Source organism: Schistocerca nitens, chromosome 9 (assembly GCF_023898315.1).
Source record: "Schistocerca nitens isolate TAMUIC-IGC-003100 chromosome 9, iqSchNite1.1, whole genome shotgun sequence".
In the NCBI taxonomy this organism is placed as follows: Eukaryota; Metazoa; Arthropoda; class Insecta; order Orthoptera; family Acrididae; genus Schistocerca; species Schistocerca nitens.
This window is the reverse complement of record NC_064622.1, coordinates 373,082,814-373,110,813: the sequence shown is the minus strand read 5'-3', so window position 1 is coordinate 373,110,813 and position 28,000 is coordinate 373,082,814. Positions and strand designations below refer to the sequence as shown.

At 37.7% G+C, this 28,000-nt stretch overlaps 1 long non-coding RNA gene across 2 annotated transcripts in view; it reads right to left on the bottom strand.

Moving 5' to 3' along the window:
• The window catches only part of LOC126204443 (uncharacterized), a 40,754-nt gene that overhangs the window by 5,787 nt on the left and 6,967 nt on the right, over positions 1–28,000 (bottom strand). The window contains exons 3-6 of one of the 2 annotated variants that reach the window (XR_007540505.1): positions 27,072–27,312; positions 11,477–11,639; positions 11,157–11,381; positions 6–1,072 (exon numbers count right to left, since the gene is read on the bottom strand). This is a non-coding gene — a long non-coding RNA (uncharacterized LOC126204443). Of the gene's footprint in view, positions 1–5; positions 4,127–11,156; positions 11,382–11,476; positions 11,640–27,071; positions 27,313–28,000 lie in introns of those variants that run through there. The other variant, XR_007540504.1, reaches the window with a different exon arrangement.

Sequence of the window (28,000 nt, the reverse complement as noted above, 5' to 3'; positions counted from 1 at the left end):
TTTACCTTCACTATCTTTTTGATTTCTAAGCCTGTCATCTGGAGTCTCACTCTTTAATCACATTGTCATCCCAATAGCACAGCTGCGAAATTTATATCTTCATTGACTGTGCCTTCCAAATATGTCACAGTTTCTGAGATTGTGGTTATGTTGGGATCTAAGAAGGCAGTTGCTTTCTGCGAAATACATATTGGATTTCACTTCCACATTGATGTGAGGCATTTAAATGTGTCTTTCTTCCAAACATATCATCTGCTCACCACCACTCTATCATTAGCTGCATAGAACTAGTAGCTGACACATCCCCTTTCATTCCTGTCATATCTCACATTGAGTGTAGACACTTGACAACATTGCTGCAGGAAACACGTTCAATTTTCCAACTTTCATTGCTCGTTCTGAAATCTAAGCATATGTTTGAGAATGTTTTATTTCATACTTTCTTTATAACATTGTGCCTCAACTTTAGGCAAATATACAAATTCTTCAGACACCTGTTGCAATAACTTCATTAAATTAAACTTCACAGATCCAACAGAAATAGTCATTACTCTGCACACACCTGTCCTGAAACATCCATTGGTAAACCCACCACTTCCAACCACAACATGCTGGCTATAGCCTAATAAAAACCATCACAATACCGTAGCACAGAAAGAGTCATTTTCTTTCATCAACAGCGCTTTCTGAAACAAATCACAACAGAGTTTCACTTAAAAGAGTATAACATGATGTTAATTTTTCTTCTGCTTCTGCGACCTCTTTTATCACTACAGGCAGAAATTGTATGCAATGCAACAAATAAAACATACAACCTGGGGAAACCTTCTATTCATGGATGATCCAACAGTGAACCAATGGAACTCTGTGACACTTCTCACATTCATTTAATTGCATCGTGCTCAATCCCCTTCCAGTCATTTAAAACATATACTATCATTTTTCTAACTGCTGTTCCAGTTATTCTCCTGTAAATGCATGTTTTCTGACAATGTCATATGTTTTCCTTTGTTTCTGTTCCTTCCAACATGTACATAATAAGATTGCTTCCTTATAACCACAACCATTTCTTCTGAAAATAAATGACATACAGTGACCTATATGAAAGGGCCGTAGACAATAGCATATAAGAACACGGTAGTTTCAGCTATTAATAATTCAGCTATAATGCAAGAAAAATTAACCAATACATAATGCAAGTGTATCATACCTCTCATGCTAGTGATGGAGGTTTGTGTGGCATGCCCGACTGAACCTCATACAGCAAAGCACCTAATGAAGCTAATACAATGAAATCAAATTTATGCCACTATAAGAAAGACACTGATTTAATGCAATAAACTCAGACGCTTAAGCAATGCTGTGTGTTTCATCATATGATAAATAATAATGAAGGCTGTAAGTGATCAATATGTGCAACACCCTGACACAAACCTTGCAACAGCAGTATTGTCTCTTAGCATGCATCTCAGCCAATTATTCAGCATATCATCCATACAATATTTAAGCATTGAGCCCTTCATGTGGTTCAACAGCTATTCCCCTCCGTCGAACAAAACAATACATAGAAAGCTCCCAATAATACTTTGTGCCAAACTGCTTTTATGTTACGCACATTTTCATACGCACAAACATCTTAACTTTTTAATCCATTTGACAACATTAATAAAGTGACACAGTTTGAAACAGCATAGCAGCAAAGAACAACATATAATAGACAAAAAATGGAACCAAGATGCTCAAGTTACCACTAATTCATACCTGAACACTTCTCAAACAAGTGCTGCCACAATTAACTTGTACAAAGCATTTGCACACAACAAAATGCAACAAATGTCTCCTTTGCAAACAAAATTACACTGTCTACATGCTTATTAACATTTCTGCAAGCACGGCAACCTCCCTATTCTGAGACTTGGATTCCATGTATCACTACAAAGACATCATGTTAACCAATCCGTAACCTCTTCTCCTCTCGCTCCTACACTCAGCCCAGTCAATCACTCTGCAACCTACTTATATTTCATTTCACAGTGTGACGCTATGAATAGATTAATACATGTCATCACACGCTAATATTAGACAAAACCAAGTTACACAATATACATATTACACTTATAGTTAAAAGTATAGAGGAATACAAAGAATTTACTATTACACATCACACACATCTCATCTTTAGCTGAATATACGAGGGTCACTCCAAAAGAAATGCACACTATTTTTGTAAAAATACAGTTTTCATTCTGCATGTGTGAAAGTTTTACAGTGTGTAGATACATCCTTCGCACTTGTTTTCAAACTTAGTTCAACCTGTTCCCATGAGTGGCACCGTCACGGCATATCTTCAAAGTGGCTGCTACACTTTACGTTCGTCAGAAGCAATGTGCTGTCATAGAATACCTGTGCTGTGAAAACGAGACAGTGAGAAACATCCACAAGAGGTTGAAAAAGGTGTATGGAGATGCTGCTGTTGATCGCAGTACAGTTAGTCGGTGGGCAAGCAGGTTACATGATGAAAGCGGGTTCGGCAATATTGAGGATTGTCCTCGCAGTGGCAGGCCTCGTACTGCACACTCTCCAGACCATGTGCAGAGTGTTAACGAATTGGTGACTGCTGACAGACGCACCACAGTGAACGAATTGTCATGCTACATTGGGATAGGGGAAAGAAGTGTTTGCAGAATACAGAAAGAGTTGGCGTTAAAAAGGTTTGTGCCAGGTGGGTTCCCAGGATGTTGACAGTGGCTCACAAAGAAACAAGAAAAACTGTATTCGATGAACTTTTGGAACTGTACAAGAATGGTGGAGATGAATTTCTTGGAAGAATTGTGACAGGTGATGAAACATGGCTCCATCATTTTTCACCAGACAAAGAGGTAATCAATGGAGTGGCATCATGCAAATTCACCCATGGGTAAAGAAAAAACCACATCTTATGCTGGGAAAGTTATGCCTATAGTGCTTTTCGATTCCGAAGGACTCTTGCTTGTGAACATCATGCCAAGTGGAACCACCATAAATTCTGATGCATATGTGACGACACTGAAGAAACTTCAAGCTCGATTGAGTCGTGTTCGACCACATCGGCAAAAACAGGATGTTTTGCTGTTGCACGACAATGCACGGCCACATGTCAGTCAAAAAACCATGGAAGCAATCACAAAACTCGGATGGACAACACTGAAACACCCGCCTTACAGTCCTGACCTGACTCCATGTGACTATCATCTCTTTGGGAAACTGAAAGACTCTGTTCATGGAAGAAGGTTGGAAGATGATGACTCCCTTGTGCACGTTGCCAAACAATGGCTCCAACAGGTTGGCCCAGAATTTTACCGTGCGGGTATACAGGCGCTAGTTCCAAGATGGGTAAGGCAGTTGAGAGGGATGGAAATTATGTGGAGAAATGAAAATATTGTTCCTAAAGGATGTACCTACACATTGTAAAACTTTCGAACATGTAGAATAAAAGATGGATTTTTAAAAAACTAGTGTGCATTTCTTTTGGAGTGACCCTCGTACTAATTCTTTATGACACCTGTTGCAATTAATACATTCCATGTAACTTCAGGGTTCCAACAGAAATAGTCCTCGTTACTTTGCACACACATTTGTCCTGAAACATCCAATGATAACTCCATCACTTTCAACCACAACACAGTGGATACTACCTAATTAAAAACCATCATCATACCTCAGTACAGAAAGAGTTTGGTTTAATCACAGCACTCACAATCAGTTTCTTCATTTCTGATGGAGTTTCTGCTAAATTATAAATCAAGACAAGTGGATACAGAAACAGTGCTATCAGTTGAAACAATTGATAAACATAAATGCCTGGGTATTATAGTATACAAACATCTTACAGGGAAGAAGCACATCACTTACACATGTAAAAAAAAATCTCCTGTAACACCTACCTGCTAAAACACCTTTCTAGCATAATAGTGCAATCCATTTTAAGACAAATCTATTTTGGAATTATCCACTCCCACCTGAAATATGGTATCGAGATTTGGGGTGGGGCACCAATGGTATATATGGATAGGGCTTTTAGAGCACAGAAAAGAGCAATTAGGATAATATCTAATATTTGTAAGTGGCAGTCCTGTAGAGAATATTTCATTAAGTATAACATACTAACAATAAATTCATTGTATGTTCTCAGAACTACACTGTTTGCAAAAGAAAATATAGAGCATATGGTAATTAAAAGTGAAATCTATAATTATAATACAAGAGAAAGACAGGATTCCCACATAAAATTTAGTAACAAAAGAGTAACAGAAAATAGTCCATTTTCAGCTTGAAGACATTTTTTTATAAGATTGCCAAATAATATAAAATTGTTAGAAGATTTAAGACAAAATTAAAGCAACTGTTAATTGATAAATGTTTGTACTCCATCAAAGATTTCTAATGGTATTGTGAATAATTTATCTTTACTCCTAAATTTTTCTTTATGTTCCTGTGTTTGTAAACTGACTATGTCCACAACTGTTAAGTTATTATGGACAAATAAACCATTTAATTATTTATTACTGTACCAAATAACAACAGTGTTGCACTTGAGGGAGTATAAAAACATGGTATTAATTTATCTGCTTAATCAACAAAAATCACATATTGCTATAAGGCAGAAACTGAATCCAATGGAGCAAATTACACATATATTGTCCTCGTCAGTGAAGACCCAATCGCACACTAACGGAACTCTCTGATAGCATCTATCCCATTTCAGTCATTTCAGACACACACCATCTTTTTAACTGCTGTTCCACCTGTTCTCCTGTAATTACATTTTTTTTGTCTAATACTACTACTTTTGCATTTTCTTCTGCACCTTCCAACAGGTACATGTAACACAGTCTTCTCTTACATGCACAAACATTTCCTCTAAAAATAAAATAAAATAATAATAATAATAATAATAATAATAATAATAATAATAATAATGAAAAGGTCATAAACAATAGCATAAAAGAACACTGTCATTTGAGCTGTTAACAATCCAGCAATAATGCAAGAAAAATTAGCCAATCCGTAATGCAAGCATATCATAACTCTCATGCCCATGATGCCTGACTGAACCTCATGCAGCAAACCACATAACCAAGCAAACACACTCAAATCAAATTTAATAACTGTATGAAATCCACCAATTTAGTGACCGACTGAATTCCTTCCAAATGCTTGCAATTTAAGCACAGTAAATCCGACCATTCACATTACAACTACTCATCCCTAGAGTAACAACAAATGTTAGTGATAGCTACAGAAAGTGATGCTATAAAATTAATGAAACACACACCCCTACTCCATTTAATAGCACACAACAAATCCTATGACTCAAATACTTTCAAATACAACTGCAATTTCAGTTCTACAAAACTATCATGCTACTCTCCTGTAATGTTCCTACAACATCATCTATGCCAATTACGCAGTTCATCGATGATCCTTGGGCACCAATGCGTAAAGGTGGTCTACAACTATCTGCACTGCCAACATTTCAAAGCTGCTTTCACAATCCACTTACATCGTTCACACAGTGAGCTATCTTTTCGACACCTCTTGCATGTGTTTACACAACACCCTAGAATGAAATCCATGAAACAACAGCATACAACATAGTCACCACTAGAAGTACCAGTGCATATGGTCACACAAACAGTGAAACAGAATTTTATATTTTAGTAAGCCATCTAGTTATTCCTCTAACACAATGTCACCAACATATCAACTTCGCATGCATCACATGCCTGCTTCACACTATAGTAATTACCACACTACAGCAATTACTTATTGTTTCTACCAGTAGTTACAGAATATAGACACAACAGATTTCATCAGTAACAACTGATGAAATTTTTCGTTACATCATTGATGCTTTAGATAATGAACGTCTTGCTCAGGTGATGGTCAATAGCATCTGCAAACTTTAAACAATTTGGGTAATGTTGCGCTTTCTGTAATTTTTTTTTTTTTGGCAAATTCAGTTCTGAACCAGTATCATTGGTGGGAAAATTATGGCAAATTGATCACATGCTATCATATTTTTATCTTGTTACAATTTTCAATTTTATATTATCTTTGCAATTATGATTTCCTGTGATAGCTTATTTTTAATACACGTATAATATGTAACACATTTATGATAATTTCCCTGATGATTGTTCAGAACTGAAACTGGTATCAAAATAAAATAACATTATTCGGCAGCACACTGTTGTGCATTTTCTTCAAAGCTTTAGATAATGATTTGTCCTAGCTACTATGACTAGCACCTGATGATATACTCACATCTGCTTAGGTTGCTATTAACTCTTGGCAAACAACTGTCCAGTAATGACATCATCACTTCATGTCCACTAGATGAGTACAAATTTGTGAAACAATTGCCAAATGGTAGCACATACAACATTCATCTCACATCACATTAAAAACCACTAGATTCTCTCAAAGCACACATTCCACAAAAATGATTCTTTATTAAGTATGCCATACTAGTTCTTCATACAGGTAAATCCATATTGATGATATCTGTAAAGTAAATACCATACCCTCTCAGCTGCTACTATGTTGTTATTAACTGATGCATACCACAACTAAACTCCTGCAAGCTATAGAAATACAGAAATGTCACTCAAAACACAATCCCAAAATAAACCATTGATTGAGACTCTCACACCACACCCCCATAACTAATTCCTATGAAAATAAAAAACTCAGTGATGAATACAAAAGGGTCACCTGTAATAGCATAAAAGAACATTGTTATTTCAGCTGTCAATTATGCAGCAATAAAGCAAGAAAAATTAATACATCCAAAATGCAAGTGTATCATACCTCTCATGCCAGTGATGGACATTAGCATAGCATGTCTGACAACCTCATACAGCAAACCACATCACCAAGCAACCACGCTGAAATCAAATTTCTCACCACATGCAAGGCACCGTTCCAGTACAATAAAACCATTGGTTTACCCAATGCTGTGATCAATTGCATCCTGAACATACATACATTCTAAATATTTGATACTTAAGCACACTGAATCTTGTCATTCACAGTATGACTATTCATGCAGAGAGACAAGTAAAAATTACAGTGTTTGCAAATGCCACTGATGATGCAGAACCAATGAAATGCATATCTGTACCCTGTCCAGTAACACACAACACTTACTGTAACTCAAATATTCTAATCATTCTCAAATACTGCCAAACATTTCAGTGCTATGACAGTATGATGCCACTCACCTGTGACCCTCTTACAAATTTCCTATCTCAATTACGCGGACTGTCACTGACATTTGGGCATCAGTGTACTCTATAACTATTACAACTATCTGCACTGACAACATTATAGCCTCAGAATAGAATCCAACTGGCTAAAATTACATCATTATGGTACGTAGAGAGGTGGCACATACTACATCACTAGATTTTGCTAGCACACTCTTATCTAGCATTGCTTGTAGCACCATCCATTGCATCAGGCAGTGAACTGCAGCAAGTATTCCTCTGTGTATTTTCCTTGTCAAGTGCATGATTCTATGCATTACTAAGGGCAGAGCCATTGCTTGTATTGAAGTTGTTTTAACAAAATCTGGTTTTAACAGCTTCTCTGATCACAGATTCCCAATAGTTCAAAGTGTGAGCCAGTATTCTTGTTTGTTCAAGCAAGACTTTGTGCTTATTTTACAGACTGTCATCTGCCACTGCTTATTAATGCAAATGCCTATATTTGTGGTGATGTTGATCCTTGACAACAAATGGTAACCGTCAGTATAGAATGGCCCACGTAACTCTTGCCACACTCACAAGCAATGTCAAATTCCCAGAACTCTCAGCCCAATCTTATCATTAATGGATTGCAACATTTCTTTAATATTCCTGGGTGGCCAGAAGACTGGTCCATTTCTTGCCTGTTCAGGACTATCTATATTGCTAGCAGTTGCACCGTAGAATGCAATCCACACAATGTGTTGGTCCTCTTGGCTTGTTTGAATGAAGTTGTATCTTGGTTTTTCCCAACAGGGTTGATCTAATGTTAGAGACAAAACACCTGTTCCTTCAAAACACTGTTTTCAGTTGCTTAATCTTGGAACCGAGGTGGTCCATGTACAAAATAGTTCTGGCTCTGTGGACTAAGATGCTCAGTATAGCTATCTTCTGAGCTAGATGGTGAAAGCTATGCCCACTGAGATACAGTTCAATATACATTGGTTTTCTGTACACAGAACGGCCCACTTGTGCATCTGACTGCTGTAAAACCAACACATCTAAGAAAGGCTACCTCTACCTCTGTCCTCCTGTACCCTGCCAGCACATGACAATCAGTTTCAGTCCCTAACGAAGGTGATAGTAGGTATCATCCAAAGCTTGGAATTTTATCCGAAACTGATGCGACAAGTGAACTGAGAAATTTATATTCAAGGACTCTACTGCACGAAACTTTGTAGTAAATGCTAGCTACTCATTTCCTGATTTGATAACACTTGATATGTTCTGTCTTAACCAACCTGAATCTCTTCTCTTCTCCCTCCTACACTCACTTTTATATATCACTCTGCAACCTACAAGCTACCTACATTTCACCACATGACACTGTGAAGGGAAATAACATACATTAGGCATACACTACTGTTAGACAAAATCAAGTTACACGAAGTACATGTTGCATACACAGTAGTTAAAACCATATTTAAATACTAATATTTACTACTAAGCATCACAAAAATTTCAAATTTAGCCAAATACATTAATTCACCATGACACCCCTTCCAATAAATACATTACATAAAATATCATGGCAGCAAAAGCAACAGTCCTCAGTCCTCTCGACACACACATTCCTATTGCAACAAAACCCGTCACTTCCAACTCCAAAAAATGGATACTGCCTAACAAAACACCATCACAGTACTCAGTACCTTACCAGAAAAACCATCACTTTGGTGTAATCAACACAAGCACCGTCAGTTTCCTCATGCCACTGCAATGAAATAAATCACAACACAGCTGCATTTGATGAAGTGTCGTAACATGGATACAACTTATCTGCTTTATCTGTCACAGCACATATTGCTATAAGACAATTCAACAAATTATATATACTGCTGGGTAAACATTCTCCTAGTTAGGGAAACACAGTAAGGACTAAAGGAACTCTGACAGCTACTCCTCCTCAATATCATTCTGTTCAGTCCCATTCCAGTCATTTGAAACACATACTACCATTTTGCTGCTGCTGTCCCAACTATTCTCCTCGAAATGTATGTCTTTTGGTACACACTGGAGTATTTTCAGTTGCTCCTGCTCCTTCCAACACGCATGCCGTAACATATCCTTTCGTTATAGCACCAATAATTTTCTATGAAAATAAATGAATACAGAGTGACCCATACAAAAGGATCACACACAACAGCATAATAGAACACGGTCATTTCAGCTGTTAACAATTCAGCAATGAAATGAGAAAAAATAACCAATCCATAACGCTAGTGTATCATACCTCTCATGCCAGTGATGGACATTAGCATACACTGTTTGACTGAACCTTGTGCAGCAAGCCAAGTAATGAAGCAAGCATGCTAAAATCAAATTCCTGCCACACATACAAAGCATCCTTTCAGTGCAATAAAACCAGAATCTACACCAATGCTCTGAAGATTTCAATCCTGAACATAAATGTTCTCCATATGCTTGAAACTGAAGCACAGTCAACCTACTCATTCACATGATGACTATTCATCCTATGTGGCACAAGATATATTACAGTGCTAGCTAAATCCACTGATGGCAGAACTAATGAAACACATAGCTCTATACTCTGTTCAGTAACATACAACACTCAACTATTCTGAAATACTGCCGAATATTTCAATACTACAAAAGTAGTATGCTGTCACTTACGGGTTCAATGAATTACTATAAATATTCTTTGTTAACGAACCTGCATTCTCCTCTTCACCCTCTGACACTCACTCCAATCCATTACTCTGCATCCTACTGGCTACCTCTACTTTGCAGCATGACACTACAAATGGTGTACCACACATTATACATGAAAAACCATCAGACAAAATCAAGGAACACAATCTACATATTATATTCACTGTAATTGAAACCATATGTAAATACCAGGGTGGACCAAATAGAAGTGGCCTGGATGATTAGATACATCTTGAGGTATATTTGTGGTAGCATTAACTGAGGAGAAAATAACCTATACTTACTTCCAATAAAATCGAGTATATGCCCATACAGCTGGAGAGACCTTGGAGTGCACTTACACAAACTTCAGGCCTGACAGAGATGTTTTAAGAGGTCAGTCTGGTAGTGGAAATAGCTGGCCATCCATGTCACCTGATCTGTCAGTGTGTGATACCTTTGCGTGGCAAGCCATCAAGTCTAAGGTGTATCACAACAACCCTCATAGTCATCAAGAACTGCAGCAGAATATTTCGAATGAGACTGCAGCCATTCCAACAGTCCAATTTTGATTCACCTTCAGCAACTTGCTGACCAGAACCCAGAAACGCATAAAGATTAATGGTAGTCACTTTACACATCTGTAGTCAAGTTAGTACTGAATTTCCATTACTCTTGTGTGCTTCTTAGTGCCCTGGAATTCTGTTCTTTGCCCCACTTTTATTTGCTCCACCACCTACAAAATTTTTACATCACATGAATATCAGCTTCAGCCCAATATATTGATTCTCCATGACACCTGTAGTGACCAACACATTAAATAAAGCAATATGGCTCCAACAGCAATTGTCATCTTTTCTCTGCACACACATTTGTCCTGAAACAAACTCCGCCACTTCCAAAAACAAAACTGGATACTGCCTAATGAGAAACTATCAGTGTACCTTAATAGGAAAAGAATCTTTTTGCTTTAATCAACAGAAATCACAATCAATTTCCTGATGCCACTTCACTGAAAGAAATCACAACAGAGCTGCACTTGATGGACTGTCATAACATGACTAACTTTTCTGCTACATCTGCCATATCTCGCATCACTATAAGTCACAAATTACATGCAATTCAATGCAATAAATTATACATACAACATGGGAAAACATTCTCCTTGTCATGAGACACACATAGCAAAATAATGGAACTCAAACAGCTACTCACTCTCACTCAATAACTACTCAGTCCCCTTCTGGTCATTTCAAACACCTACTATCATTTTTCTGCTGCTGTTCCAACTACTTTCCTCTCACTGCATGTTTTTTGGTAACTTCTCATACATTTGCAGTTGCTCCTGCACCTTCCAACATGTATGTCATAAAATAACAATCCGTTATGCCCACAGCTAATTCCTATGAAAAACTCACGTGACGAATACAAAAGGGTCACCTATAATAGCACGAAAGAACATTGTTATTTCAGCTTTTATAATTCAGCAATAAAGCAAGAAAAATTAATACATCCATAATGCAAGTGTATCATACCTCTCATGCCAGTGAAGGACATTAGCATAGCACGTCTGACAACCTCATACAGCAAACCACATCACAAAGCAACTACATTGAAATCAAATTTGTCACCACATGCGAGGCACTGTTTCAGTACAATAAAACCAGTGGTTTACCAAATGCTCTTATGAACTGCATCCTGAAAATACATCCATTCCAAATACTTTATACTTAAGCACAGTGAATCTTGTCATTCACATTATGACTATTCATGCTAAGAGACACAAGCAAACATTACAGTGTTTACAAATGCCACTGATGGTGCAGAACTAATGAAACACATATCTGTACTCTGTTCAGTAACACACAATACTCAACTATTCTGCAAGACTGCCAAAATTTTGAATACTACAACAGTATGCTGTCACTTACAATATTTCTACTAGTCCACGGAACAGGTATGTTAACAAACCTGCATCTCTCCTTTTCTCCCTCTGACACTCACTCCACTACCTTACTCTGCACCCTGCAGACTGCCTCTACTTCACAACATAACACCATGAATGGAGTTACATGCATTATACATGAACTACTATAAGACAAAATCAAATAACATAATCTATGTATTAACACTCACTGCAATTCAAACCATAGGTAAATACAGGGTGGAGCAAATAAGAATGGCCTGGACATGTTTCAACATAAATTTGTGGGCTCATTAAATGAGGAGGAAATGACTTATACTGCTTCGAACAGCATGTAGTAAGTGCCCATACAGCTGGGAGAACCTTGGAGAACATTTACACAAACTGCACACCTGACAGAGTTTATTAAAGGTCTGTCTTTGCGGACCTAGATGGCCATCCATGTCACCTGATCGTTCAGTGTGCGCTAACTTTGTGCAACGTGTCATCAAGTCTAAGGTGTAGTGCAACAAACCTCGTAGTCTTCAAGAACTGTAGCAGAACATTTTCAATGAGACTGCAGCCAGTCAGGTTCGTACTGAATTTCCTTTCCTACGGAGTGATTCTTAGTACCCTGAAATTCTGTTCTTCGGGCCATTTTTATTACTGCATCATGTCTAAAATATTTACATCATCACATAAATGTCAACTTCACTCAAACATATTAATATTCCACGAACACCTGTTGCAACCGACACATTACACAAAACACCAAGGCTCCAACAGCAATTGTCTATTTTCCTCTGCACACACATTTATCCTGAAACAAACTCAACCACTTCCAACCACAAAAACTGGATAATGCCTAATGAAAAACCATCAGTATACATGACCAAAGATAGAATCATTTTGCTTTAATCAACAGCACTCTCAATCTATTTCCTCAATCTATTTCACTAAAATCATCTCTTTTGCAAATAAATGAATACAGATTGACCCATACAAAAGGGCTATATACAACTGCATAAAAGAATATTGTAATTTCAGCTGTTACCAATTCAGAAATAATTCAAGAAAAATTAACCAATCCATAATGCAAGTGTGTTGTATCTCTAACACCAGTGATGGACATTAGCACAGCATGTCTGACACCTCTTACAGCAAACCACATAACCAAGCAAGCATGCTCAAATCAAATTTATGCCACCACAGGGAAGGCACAGTTCATTAACAAGAAGCTTAACCAATGCTGTGACCAACAGAATCCTGAACGTACATCCTTTCCAAACACTTCAAACTTAAGCACCGTGACTCTCGTCATTCACATTAGGACTATTTATCCTAAGAGGTGTAAAAAATATTAAAGTGTTAGCAAAAGCCATTAATGGCATAGAATTAATGAAACACTTGCCTCTATTCTGTCCTGTAAAACACAACACATGTTGTAAGTCTAACAAATACTCTCACATACAGCCAAACATTTCAATGGTACAACAGTATGATATGTACCACTGATGTGTCACACTCCTCCAATACTTGTCCCACAATCACACAGTATGTAACTGATCTTTGGGCACCAATGCCTAAAGGCAGTCTACCACAACAACTATCCACACTGCCAGTATTTCAAAACTACATACACAAATCCCCCACATCTTCCCCAAAATGAGCTAACTTTCCCAACACCTCATGCATTCCCAATAATTAATCAATAAGCCAGCTGACTTCCCTCTGCTGATGAACATGTATGTATATATGTCTATTCCTGCTGCAAAAACGAAGATGATGTGACTGACCAAACGAAAGTGCTGGCAGGTCGATAGACACACAAACAAACACACAAAATTCAAGCTTTCGCAACCAACGGTTGCTCCATCAGGAAAGAGGGAAGGAGATGGAAAGACGAAAGGATGTGGGTTCTAAGGGAGAGGGTAAGGAGTCATTCCAATCCCGGGAGCGGAAAGACTTACTTTAGGGGGGAAAGAAGGACAGGTATACACTCGCACAACAGCATTCGCACAACAGCACAAAACTGCAAGTATCAATGGATCTGGTCAAACTATCTGCAAAATATAATTATATCTTTTATGACATCATCCAGTTATTCTGAAAACACGAAGTTATGAACACACCCACCTAACATCACACACGTGCTTCACACTATAGCAATTACTACTGTTTCTACCAGTGCTTACAAAATGAAGGAACAGCAGTTAGTACCATATACCACCAATGACAACCTGATGATTTGTGTAAGATTATTTATGCTTTAGATAATGCTTCATCCTAGTTGCCATTACTAGCACCTACTGATATATTCCCATTTGCTTCGATCTCTTCTAACTCTTGGACAACAGGTGTTCAGTAATTATGTCATCATTCATGGCCACGATGTGGGTATATATTCATGAAACAATCTTCAAATGGTGCCACATATAACACGCATTTCATATTACATTAAAAACCACTAGATTCCCTCAAAGCACCCATCCCACAAAAATGACTATTGTTAAGTATGCCACATTTGCCCAAAAAACAGTTAAATCCACATCACTGCAACAATGTACTCACTAAAACATTTCTGACCATTCCCTCTCAGCTGCTGCTATGTTATTAGTACCTAACATGCACCAAAATGACTGCACTTGCAGGCTATGCAGATACAGAAAGGCCACTCCAAACACAATCCAAGATCAAATGACAAACTTTCATGCTGTAGCTACAGTCTCATTAGATGATACTATTCCAGTTGACACTAATAACAATTTCATGCACTAAAATCACCTGCTGTTTTCCTTCATCTTTTTTCCTTTCCCTCCAATCCTGAGAACAAGCTACTGACTCCAAAAGCTTCCATGCATAAAACCTTGTTTTGTATAGGTGTTCTCCTGCTTGCACTTTGTTAACAGATTTTTAATCTATCCAATTACCTTATATTTTGTATAGTAGCACCTAATAATGTTATGTCAAGTTTAAGCCTTAATGGTACTTATGTCCAACACATTATTCTTATTTTAACACACTGACATTAACACCGTAAAAGCAATGCCATCTCTTACTATGGACCTTTATGAATTATTCAGCAAATCACCCATGCAATATTCATGCATTGAACCATAATGTGATACATCATCATTTCCTCTCCATCATGCAAAGAGATGCATACATAGCTCCCATGATTGCTCAGTGCCAAACTGTTCCTATGTTGCCAGAATGAGATTTTCACTCTACAGCAGAGTGTGTGCCGATATGAAACTTCCTGAAATGAAAACTGCATGCTGGACCAAGACTCAAACTTGGGACCTAGACAAAGTCCCGAGCTCGAGTCTCGGACCAGCACACAGTTTTAATCTGCCAGGAAGTTTCAAATTTTCTCATGTTAATCACCTTCTCATATGCACAAACGGCCTGACACTTCTAAACTGACTGCTCAACATTAATAAAGTGACAGGTTGAAACAGCTTAACTGCTAAGCCCACATAGAACAGGCAGAAATTGTACCAAAACCATTTAATTAATTTTACTTCAACCTTGTAACACTGCTCAAGGAACTAGTGCTGCTGCTATGAACCTCAACAAAGCATTGTTTTACACATAGCCAAACACAATGTCAGCCTTCTTAAGTAAAATTACACTCCATGTCTAGTATATACAAACTCTACATGCTTACGACCATTTCTGCAAACATTCGTAGTTTGTGTTCAATGGATTACTAGGAATATACTGTCTTAACCAACCTACACTACTACTTTTCTCCACTCACTCCAAGCCAACACTCTTCAACCAACAGGCTACCTGTATTTATAAGCATGACACTATGAACGAAAGTAATAAACCTTATGCATGCACTAATGTTAGACAAAATCAAGTTACATGATCTAGATGTTACACCCACTGCAATCAAAACCATAGGTAAATACAAAATATTTACTACTAAACACGACATACATTTCAACTTCACCAAATACATTTATTCTCCATGACACCTGTTGTATCCAATACATTACATAAAACATAATGACACCAACAGCAATAGTACAAATTCTTGACATCTCAGATGAGACAACAGGAAATTAACCAAACTGTTTGACAGCCCCTCATCCTCCTCCTATCACATCCCTCCCTATCTTTTCAAACTCACACTATCATTTAACTGCAGCTGTTGCAACTATTATTTTCTAAATGTACATTTTTTGATAAATTCTCAAATATTTGCAGTAGTTCCTGCTCCTTACAAGATGTACATCATAATATAGCCTTAAATTTTAACTACAACCATTGCCCCTGAAAATAAACGAATACAAAGTGACCCCATACAAAAGGGTCATACATAATATCATAAAAGAACACTTATATTAGCTGAAAATAATTCACAATAATGCAACAAATTAAGATATCCACAATGCAAGTGCGTCATACCTCTGACACTGATGAACATTAGCACAGAATGCCTGAGAAAACCTCAAACAACAACCCGTGTAACCAAGCAAGCATGCTCATATCAAATGTATGCCAACACATGAAAGGCACTACGCCAGTGCAATAAACCCAGAGGCTTAAATAATGTTGTGACAACTGAGTCCTGAACATATATCCTTTCCAAAATCTGTAAACTGAAGCACACAGAATGTCAGTATTCACATTATGACTAATCATCCTAAAATGCACAAGAAATATTACAGTGTTATGTAAAGTCACTGATGGTGCAAAACTAATGAAACACATACCTCTACCCTGTTCAATAAGACACATCACATCATCTTCAGTAACTCAAATAAATACTCTAAAATACAGCCATACATTTCAATGCTGCATCAACAGAAGAATGCCACTGAACTGTGACCTCCTTACAAAATATCCTACCTCAGTTAGAAAGTACGTATTTGATCTTTGGGCATCACTGCCTAAAGGCAGTCTGCAACTATTGAAACTATTCACATCTCCAACATTTCGAAACTACTTTCTAGAAATCACCCACATCTTTCATGCAGTGAGATATCTTTTCCAATATGTCTTGCATCCTCAATTATGCAATCAGTAGGTCAACTGACTGATGACATTTTTCCTTACATCAATAATGCTACCTGTGCCTTGTCCTAGCTCATTAGACAAGCACCTGCTGATATATCCACATTTGCTTTTGTCAGTTCTAACATTTTGGAAACAAGCACTCGATAATTACATCATCACTTCATGTCAGATACATGGGTACAAATTTGTTGAACAACTGCTGAATGCTGCCACATGCAACATTCGTCTCACATCACATTAAAAACTACTACATTCCGCAAAAATTACCACTTATAAAACATGGCACTCTTGCCCTTCATACAGGTAAATCCACTTCGCTGATATCTGTAAAGCAAGTAACAATATTAGAGAAGGAAAGCTGCTACTCACCACATAGCGGAGATGCTGAGTAGCAACTTTACTTCTCTAATATTGTTACTTTCATCCTGGATTTTACATTATAAAGCAAGTAACATACTCATTGAAACAATTTGGAGCATTCCCTCTAAGCTGCTGATATGTTATTTGTACCTGACACATATCAGAAAGACTACACAAATTTGCAAGTTATATTTATAGAAAAAGGATGCTCAAAACACAATCCAAAGAGAAACCAATGAATGAGACTCACACTGTAGCTACAAATTGATTATATGATACTGTTATGTTTCACAACAGCAAGGGCATTTGACAATGTTGGATCAAGTTTAGGCCTTAGTGATACACACACCCAACACATCATTCTTACATACGGGACTAATCATCCAAAAGCAATGCCATCTCTTAGAATGTATCTCAACAAAATATACAAGGAATCACCCATGCAATATTCATGCATCGAGCCCTTAATGTGGTACATTATCTTTACTTTTCCATCAGGCAAAAAGTTGCAGGCATAGCTCAAACACTCTGCGCCAGACTCTTCCTGTGTTAATCACATTCTGAAATTCACAGACAGCTTGATATTTCTTACCCAACTGAACAACATTACTAAATTAACACAGGCTGAAACAACATAACTGCAAGAAACCACATGTAACATGCAGAAATGGTACCAAAATGCTCAAGATAATATTAATTCGTCTGTGTACACTGCTCAAACAAGTGCTGCCACAATTAAGCTGAACAAAGTGTAGCTTTACTCACATCCAAACACAATAAATGTCTGCTTTTTAAACAATATTACAATCTGTCCCTGTGATGTACATCTCTTACATGCTTACAAACATTTGTGCAAACATTGTAAACATAACATCACATGATTCGCATTCAATGGATCACTAGAAATATTCTTCCTCCTACACGCACTCTAATCCCTTACTCTGCAACCTATGGGCTACCTCTACTTCACACCATGACACTATGAATGGAGTAATATACATTATACATAATCTACCATAGACAAAAATCAAGTAACACACTCTACATATTACACTCACTGTAATTAAAACCACAAGTAAATACAGAGCGGAGCACATAAAAGTGGCCATGATGATTGGATACGATTCAACGTGTATTTGTGGCACCATTAACTGTGAAGTAAATGACCTATACTTTCTTCCAACAGGATGGAGTGTATGCCCATACAGCCCAACAAACCTTGGAGCACTATTACACAAACTTCATGCCTGACATATATATTATCAGAGGTCAGTCTAGTCACAGAACTGGCCACCCATGTCACCTGATCTGTCAGTTTGCAATAACTTGGTGTAGCGAGCTATGAAGTTTAATGTGTATCACACCAACCCTCATAGTCTTCGACAACTGCAGCAGAATATTTTGGATGAGACTGCAGCCATCCCAGCAGGCCAGCTTTGATGCAGAAGCTTGATGCAGAAAGTTAAATGGTTGTCACTTCGAACATCTGCTATAGTCAAGTTAGTACTGGATTTCTATTCCTGTGCTCCGATTCTTTGTACCCTGGAACTCTCTTCTTCAGGCTACTTTATATTTGCTCCACCTTGTACAAATAATTTACATTATCACATAAATATCAATTTCAGGCAAATATATTAATTCTTCATTAAGCCTGATGCAACAGAGGCATTACATACAATATTATGGCTGCAACAGCAATAGTCCTCTTTACTCTGCATACACATTTCTGCAGAAACAAACACTGCCACTTACAAACACAAAAAACTGGATACCGCCTAATGAAAAACGATCACTACATCCTAGCACACAATGAGGTGTTTTGCTTTAATCAACAGCAACCACAATTTCCTCATGCCAGTCCACTGAAACAAATCGCAACAGAGCTGCATCTGATGGAGTGTCATAACATGAGTAACTTTTCTGCTTCCTCTGCAACATCCAGTGCCACTGTAAGTATGAAATTACATGCAGTTCAACAAATTATACACACGACCTGGTTACAAGTTCTCAGTATCACAGATGACACACCAGGAAACTAATCAAACTCTCTGACAGCTTCGCACCCTCCTCCAGTCGCATCCTGCTCAATACCCTTCCCATCATTTGAAACTCTTAACATTTTGCTACAGCTGTTCCAACTATTCTCTTCTAAAACATGTCACATCTCTTGATATTTTCAGAGAGATACCTGAATATGAGCGTATAAGAGCCTGAAAACTGTTGTGTGTTAAACGAAAGAACCTTAAAACTGTACCGGTATTTTCAATCTCTTCTAGATGTATGTCTGTTGACAACTACTCTAATATTTGCAGTTACTCCTGCTCCTAACAATAAGTACCTCAAAACCTATCCTTCCATTATAACCACAGTTATTTCCTCTAAAAATAAATGAGTACAGTGTGACCCATACTAAAGGGTTATACACAAATCCATAAAAGAACACTGCTATTTCAGCTGCTAACAATTCAGGAATAATGCAAGAAAAATTAACCATATTGTAAGTGCATCATACCTATCATGCCACTGATGTATATTAGCAAAGCATAGCATGTCTGTCTGAACATACAGCAAACCATGTAACCAAGCAAGCATGCTCATATCAAATTTATGGTACCACATGGAAGACACCTTTTCAGGGCAATAAGACCAGAGGCTTAAGTGATACTCTGAGCAAATGAATCTTGAACATACATTTTTACCAAATGCTTGAAACTTAAGCACAGTGAATCACATCATTTACATTACGACTATTCTTTCTAAGAGGCTCAAGAAATATTATAGTGTTAGCTAAATCCACTAATGGTTCAGAACAAATGGAACACATACCTCTACTCCACTCAACAACACACACTTCTGCAACTCAAACAAATACTCTCAAATGCAGCCAAAGATTTCAATGCTGCATCAGTACAATGCCACTCAGCTGTGATCATTCTACAGTATTTCCTACCTCAATTACACAATATGTCACTAATTTTTGGGTATCAATGCCAAAAGGCAGTCTACAAAAACTAACTACTTTACCAAAATTTTAAAACAACTACATGTGGACCATCCACATCCTTCGTACAGCAAGCCACCTTTTCCAATACAACTTGCATCTTCAAAAATGGCTCTGAGCACTATGGGACTCAACTGCTGTGGTCATCAGTCCCCTAGAACTTAGAACTACTTAAACCTAACTAACCTAAGGACATCACACACATCCATGCCCGAGGCAGGATTCGAACCTGCGACCGTAGCAGTCGCACGGTTCCTGACTGCGCGCCTAGAACCGCGAGACCACCGCGGCCGGCCACTTGCATCTTCAATAATTACTCAATCAATAATTCAACTCGGTGCCCTCTGCTAATGATTATGTATCTGTCTCAATAAACATGCTCATTTCTGTTGGATGTCAGTGAGACAGAGAAAGAGAGGTGTTTGCACAAAGACCAATCCCACTATAATGCAAGCCATGAAACAACAGCATACAAAATATCACAACTACAAGTACTAGTGTCTCTGGTCACACAAACAGCAAAATGGAATTATATCTTTTAGCACATCATCTAGTTATTCCTTAAATGCAAAGTAACCAATGCAAAGTAACCAATGCAAAGTAACCAATGCAAAGTCATCAACTTAGTATCACATGCCTGCTTGACACTATAGTTATCACCACACTATAGCAATTACTTAAATGTTTTTACCAGTACTTGAAGAATGAAGACACAGAAGTTACTAGTTCATTTCACGTATGACTACCTTAAGACTTTTTCCTTACATCAATAATGATTCAGATAATGCTCTGTCCTAGCTGATATGATTAGCACCTGCTGATATATTCACATTGGCTTAGGTTGGTTTTAGCAATTGGGAAAGAAGACTTCAGTAATTACATCAATCACTTTCATGTCAATTAGGTAGGTAGAAAATTGTGAAATGATAGTCAAATGGTACCACATACAACATTCATCTCAGATCACATTACAAGACAGTAGATTCGCTCATCTGCAAGAATGAATCTTTATAAAAAGTATGCCACACGTGCCCTTCACACACACTGCTATCTGTAATGCAAATACTCTATTCATAAAAATAATTTTGACCAATGGCTCTCAGCTGCTATGTTGTTAGTACCTGACATATATTGAATCAACTGAACACTTTGAAGTTGCATGTATACAGAAAGGCCACTCACAGTACAATCCCAACAAAAACTATTGACCAAGTCCCTCATGCTGTAGCTATAACCCAGTTACATGGTACCACTACACTTCAGAACACCAATTCGTCAACACTAAAAACATTTTCATGCAATGTAATGACGTATTTTTGATAGTAGCATTTGACAATGTTACATCACATTCAGGCCTTACTGAAATATACACCCAACAGATTCTTCTTAGATTAACACACCTTACAAAGGTAATGTCGTCTCTGGACATTAATTACTTGACAAACAACCCACACAATATTCGTGCACTGAGCCCTTGTTGTCGATCATCATCTTTTCCTCTCCATCATGCAAAAAGATGCAGACGTATCTCCCAATAGTACTCTGTGCCAAACTGTACCTATGTTAATTACAATCCCACATGCACAAACAGCTTGACTTTTCTAACTCAATTGCATAACATTACTAAAGTAACACAGTACTAAAACCTTATCTGCAAAGAACCACACGTATAGGCATAAATGGTACCAAAAGAGCTTAAATTAACATTAATTCATTCCTGTACACAGCTCAAACAACTAGTACTACCACAATTAACGTGAACAAAGCATTGCTTTACACATAGGCCAACACAACAACTGTATGTTTCTTAAACAAAATTACACAACTATACTAGGGAGTATATACAAACTCTACCTTGCTTACTAACATTTCTGCAAGTGCTGAAACCTCCCTGTTCTGTGATTTGATTCAATTAATAATTAGAAGTGTTCTACGTTAACCAACCAGTATCTCTCTTCTACCTACAACACTCACTCGCATCCAAATCTACAAGGTATCTTTATTTCACAGCAGGACACTGACTGGAAGTAATATACTCTTATATTATACATGCAGTAATTTGAGACACAATCAAGTTACACGACAATATGTTACACTCACTGTAATTCAAACCACAGGTGAAAACAAAAATACCTACTACTAAACATCACATAATTTTCAACAATATATATTAATTATCGGTGGCATCTGTTCCAAAAAATGCATTACATAAAACATCATGGCTCCAACACTTACAGACACCTTTCCCTCTGCACATTTTTTCTGAAACGAACTCTGCCACCTCCAACCACAAAAACTGGATGCTGCTTTATGAAAAACCACCACAATAACTTAGCAGAGAAAGAATAATTTTGCATTAATCAACAGTAACCACAATAAATTTCCCCATGCCACTTCCCTGAAACAATCATAAAAGAGCTCATTTGACGGAGTGTCGTAACATGACGTAACTTTTCTGCTTCATCTGCAACATTTCTTAACACTACAAGGCAGAAATCACATTCAATGCAATAAGTTATATATACCATGTGGGTAAACATTCTCCTATTCATGGAAGACACAGCAACAAACTAGCCAAATTCTTTGACAGCTTCTCATCCTCATTCAGCAGCATCCTGGCAATCCACTTCCATTCACTTCAAACACAAAATACCATTTTTGCCACTTACCCAATGTTCACCTAAATGGATTGGCAACTCCTCACACACTGAAGCACCACAGGGTTGCACATGCACAAGGCGTTGCCTCCTCAGACTGTGTTGGTCACAACAAAGACAACTAACTGGACCAATTCACCTGCCAGCTCTTAGCAGCCCACCATTCAGAGTATATTTGGAGACACTGCAGTGGGATTTACGACTTCCCACCAATATCTCAAGACTTACCTGTCAGCCGACTACGCCGAATGCCCCACCTCCATCATTGGGGATTATCAGTGGCATAATCTTCACTTCACACTACGTTCATTTACTGTGAGTTCCAGGCACATACTCATTAGTGACCAAAAAGTTGTATTATTTTTATAGAGGACAGCTTTTCCTCTGTTATTAATTCCATCTATTGTGGTCGTAATAAACCCTTATTTTTGGTTACTTGTGCCTTCCTATTGCTTATGAAGTATCTTTCCATAGGAGATTAAGCAATTTTGTCACTACTGTTCGAACTATGCTTTTCTAAATGTATGTTTTCTGATAACTTCTTAAATATTTGCAGTTGTTCTGCTCCTTCTGACACGTATGTTGTAATATAGCCTCCCACTATAGCCACAACCACTTCCCCTGAAAACAAATGGATGCATAGTGACTCATACATGAGGGTAACACACGACAGCATAAAAGAACACTGCCATTCCAACTGTAAACAATTCGGCAACAAAGCAAGAAAAATTAAGCTATCCATAATGCAAGTGTATCATACCTCTCATGCCAATGATGGGCATTAGCATAGCATGTATAACTGACCCTCCTACAACAAACCACAGAACCAAGCAATTATGCTCAAATCCTGATGCTACTGACACGCAGAACTAATGAACCACATTCCTCTACTTTGTAAAATGACACACAATACTTTCTGTAACTTAAAACATGCGCTCAAATACAGAAACATTTAATGTTACTACAGTGTGATGCAGATGGGTCGCATGTGAATGGCAACATTTACTTTCTCAACCATGCAGTATCTTAATGATCTATGTCCACATTGCCAATATTTTGAAACTACCACATCCTTCACACAATGAGCTATCTTCCTCAGGACCTCATGCATCATCAATGATTACTCAGTAAGTCAACTGACTGCCCTCTGTTGACGACTATGTATGTGTCACAAGAAACATGCCTACTTTTGTTGTACGCCAGCGAGAGAGAGAGAGAGAGAGAGAGAGAGAGAGAGAGAGAGAGAGAGAGAGAGAAGTGTTAGCACCAAGGACACCACACTATAATGCAATCAATGAAACAACAGCATACAACAGTCACAACTGCATATGCCAATACCTCTTGTCACAAGCAGTGAAAGGGAATTATATCTTTTAGGGCATCATCCACTTACTGCTCCACCACAGAGTCAGCAACACACCAACCTAGCTAAACATGCTTGCTTCACACTAGAGCAATTAGCACACTATAAAAGTTACTTACTGTTTCTATCAGTACTTACACAATACAGACACAGCAGTTACTACGATATTCTATCAATGACAATCTGATGACATTTTTCCTTATATCATTAATCCTTTGGATACGCTTTGTCCTAGCTGCTAAAAGTAGCACCAGCTGATATTTTCACATTTGCATAGGTCAGGTCTAACTCTTGTGAAACAAGACTTCAGTAATTACATGTATCACATTACATCACATTACATCACATTAGGTTGGCACAAACTTGTGAAACAACCACCAAATTGTAGCACATACTTCATTCATCTCAGATCACATTAAAAACCATTAATTTTGCTCAAAGTACACATCCACCAAAATGGCTCTTTATAAAGTACACCACACTTGTCCTTCATACAAACTGCTATCTGTAAATCAAATACTCTACTCATAAAATTAATTTTGACCATTTGCTCTCTGCTACTGCTACGGTGTTAGTACCTGACACATGCCAAACCAGCTGCACACTTTCGAGTTATACATATACAGGAATGCCATTCGAAGCACAATCCCAACATCCCAACAAAAACCAATGACCAAGAGTCTTACGCCATAGCTACAAACCAATTACGTGGTATTACTCCATTTCACAACAAACATTTGTCAACACAAAAAACATTTTCATGCGACGTAATGATACATTTTGGATGGTAGCATTTGACAATGTTACGCCAGCTTTAGGCTTACTGAAATACACGTCTAACAGATTATTCTTACATTAACACACTGACACTAACTTTGCATAAGCAATGTCGTATCTGGACCACAACAAACTATTTGCCAAATCACCTACGCAATAATCGTGGACTGAGCCCTTATTATGGTACATCATCTTTTCCTCTCCATCATGCAAAAAGATTCAGACATAGCTCCCAATAGCACTCTGTGCCAAACTGTTCCTATGTTAATTAAAATCTCAAATGCACAAACTGCTTTACTTTTCTAACTCAATTGCACAACATTTCTGAATTAAGACAGTCTAAAACAGCTTAACTGCAAAGAACCACATATAACAGACAGAAATGGTACCAAAAGTGTTTGATTTACTATTAATTCTTCTCTATACATTGCTGAAACAACAAGTGCTGCTACAATTACCCTAACAAAGCAATGCTTTACATATAGCCAAATGCAATGTATGTCTGCTTTACAAACAACATTATACTCTGTCCCTACTATATACACACTCTACATGTTTACAAACATTTCTACTAACACTGCAGACAAACCAATCCCGTTGATTTGTATTCAGTTGATTACCAGAAATATTCTGTGTTAACCAACCTGCATCTCTCCTCCTCTTCACCCTCCGACACTCACTCCAATCCATTACTCTGCAACCTAAGGGTTACCTCTACCTTGTAGCATGACACTGTGAATGGAGTATTGTCAATTATACACGACCTACCATTAGACAAAATCAAGTAACACAATTTACACTCACTGTAACTAAAACCATAGGTAAATACAGGGAGGAGAAAATAGAAGTGGTGGTGATGACTGGATACGTCTCAATGTGTTTTTTTTTTTTTTTTTTTTTGGCAGCATTAACTGATGAAGAAATGACCTATACTTCCTTCCAACAGGACAGAGGTAAGTGCTCAGTAAGTGCCCATAGAGCTGGACAAACCTTGGCACACACTTACTTATCAGAGGTCAGTCTAGTCACAGAACTAGCTGGCCACCCATGTCACCTGTTCTGTCAGTGGGCGATAACTTTGTGTAGCGAGTCATCAAGTCTAAGGTGTATCACAACAACCTTCAGAATCTTCAAGAAATGCAGCTGAACATTTCTGATGAGATTGCAGACATTCCAGTAGTCCAGCTTTGATCCGCCTTCAGCAACTTGCTGACAAGGACCCAAAAGTGTAAAAAGTAGAATGGTGGTCACTTCCAACATCTGCTATAGTCAGGTTAATACTGAATTTCCATTCCTCTGTTGTGATTTTTTGTACACTGGAACTCTGTTCTTCACACCATTTTTATTTGCTCCACAATGTTAAAATCATTTACATTATTCCGCCACTTCCAACCACAAAAAATTGGTTACTGTCTAATGGAAGATCATCAGTATATCTTAGCAGGTAAAGAATCATTTTGCTTTACTCAACAGCAATCACATTCAATTTCCTCATGACCCTTCACTGAAAGAAATAACAATGAAGCTGCACTTGACAGAATGTCATAACATGAAAAACTTTTCTGTTTTGTCTGCAACACCTGGTATTACTATCAGGATGATATTAACATGCAATGCACCATATTATACACATGGCCTGGGTACAAAGTGTTTAAGTCACAGATGACAACAGGAAACTAACCAAACACTTTGACAGCTTCACATCCTCTTCCAATGGCATCGTGCTAAATCCCCCTTCCCATTTCTTCGAAATTCATACTATCATTTTGCTGCAGCTCTTCCAACTCTTCTCTTCTAAACCCAAGTTTTTTAACAACTCCTCAAATATTTGCAATTGTTCCTGCTCCTTCCAATACATATATAGTAACATATCCTTAAACTGTAAACACAACCACTTCCTCTGAAAATAATTGAATACAGTGTCATCCATACAAAATGGTCATATATGACATCATACAAGAATATTATCATTTCAGTTGCTAACAATCAGCAATAACACAAGAAAAATTAAGCAATCCATAATGCAAGTGTATCATACCTCTCATGCCAGTGATGGACATTAGCATAGCATGTCTGACAATCTCCTACAACAAACCATGGAACCCAGCAACTATGCTCAAATCAAATTTATGCTACCACATGAGAGGAACTGTTTCAGTGTAAAAAAAACCAGAGGCTTAACATGTTCTGTGATCAACTGAATCTTCAACATACATCCTTTCCATAAGCTTCACAATAGAGCACAGTGAATCTCATCATTCACACGATCACAGTTTATCCTAAGAGACACAAGAAATATTACAACGTTAGCCAATGCTAGTGATGGTGCAGAGCTAATTAAATACATACTTCTATTCTGTAGCTCAAACAAATACTCCCAAATATAGAAACACATTTAATGCTACTATGATATGATGCCATTCACCTGCACCTATGACCCTCCTACAACATTTCTTATCCCATCCATGCAGTATGACAATCTTTGGGCATCAATACCTAAAGACAGTCTACAACTACTACAACTATCAACACTGCCAGTATTTTGAAACTGGCTTTAAAGAAACCCCCACACCCTTCACACAGTGAGCCATCTTCCTCAGGCCCTCTTGCATCATCAATGATTACTCAGTCAATAAGTCAACTGACTGCCCTGTGTTTATGTATGTGTCTCAATAAACATGCCCATTTCTGTTGGAAGACAGAGAGAGAGAGAAATAAGGGTGTTTGCACAGGTAACAACACACTATAATGCAATCCAGGAAACAACAGCATGCGAGACTGTCACAACTGCAAATACCAATGCATTTGGTCATACAAACAGGGAAAGAGAATTATATCTTTTAGCATATCATCTAGTTATCCCTCCAATGCAAAGTCACCAACACATCAACTTTACATCACATGCCTGCTTCAGACTACAGCAATTACTGCACTATTGCATTTGTTTAATGTTTCTGCCAGTACTTA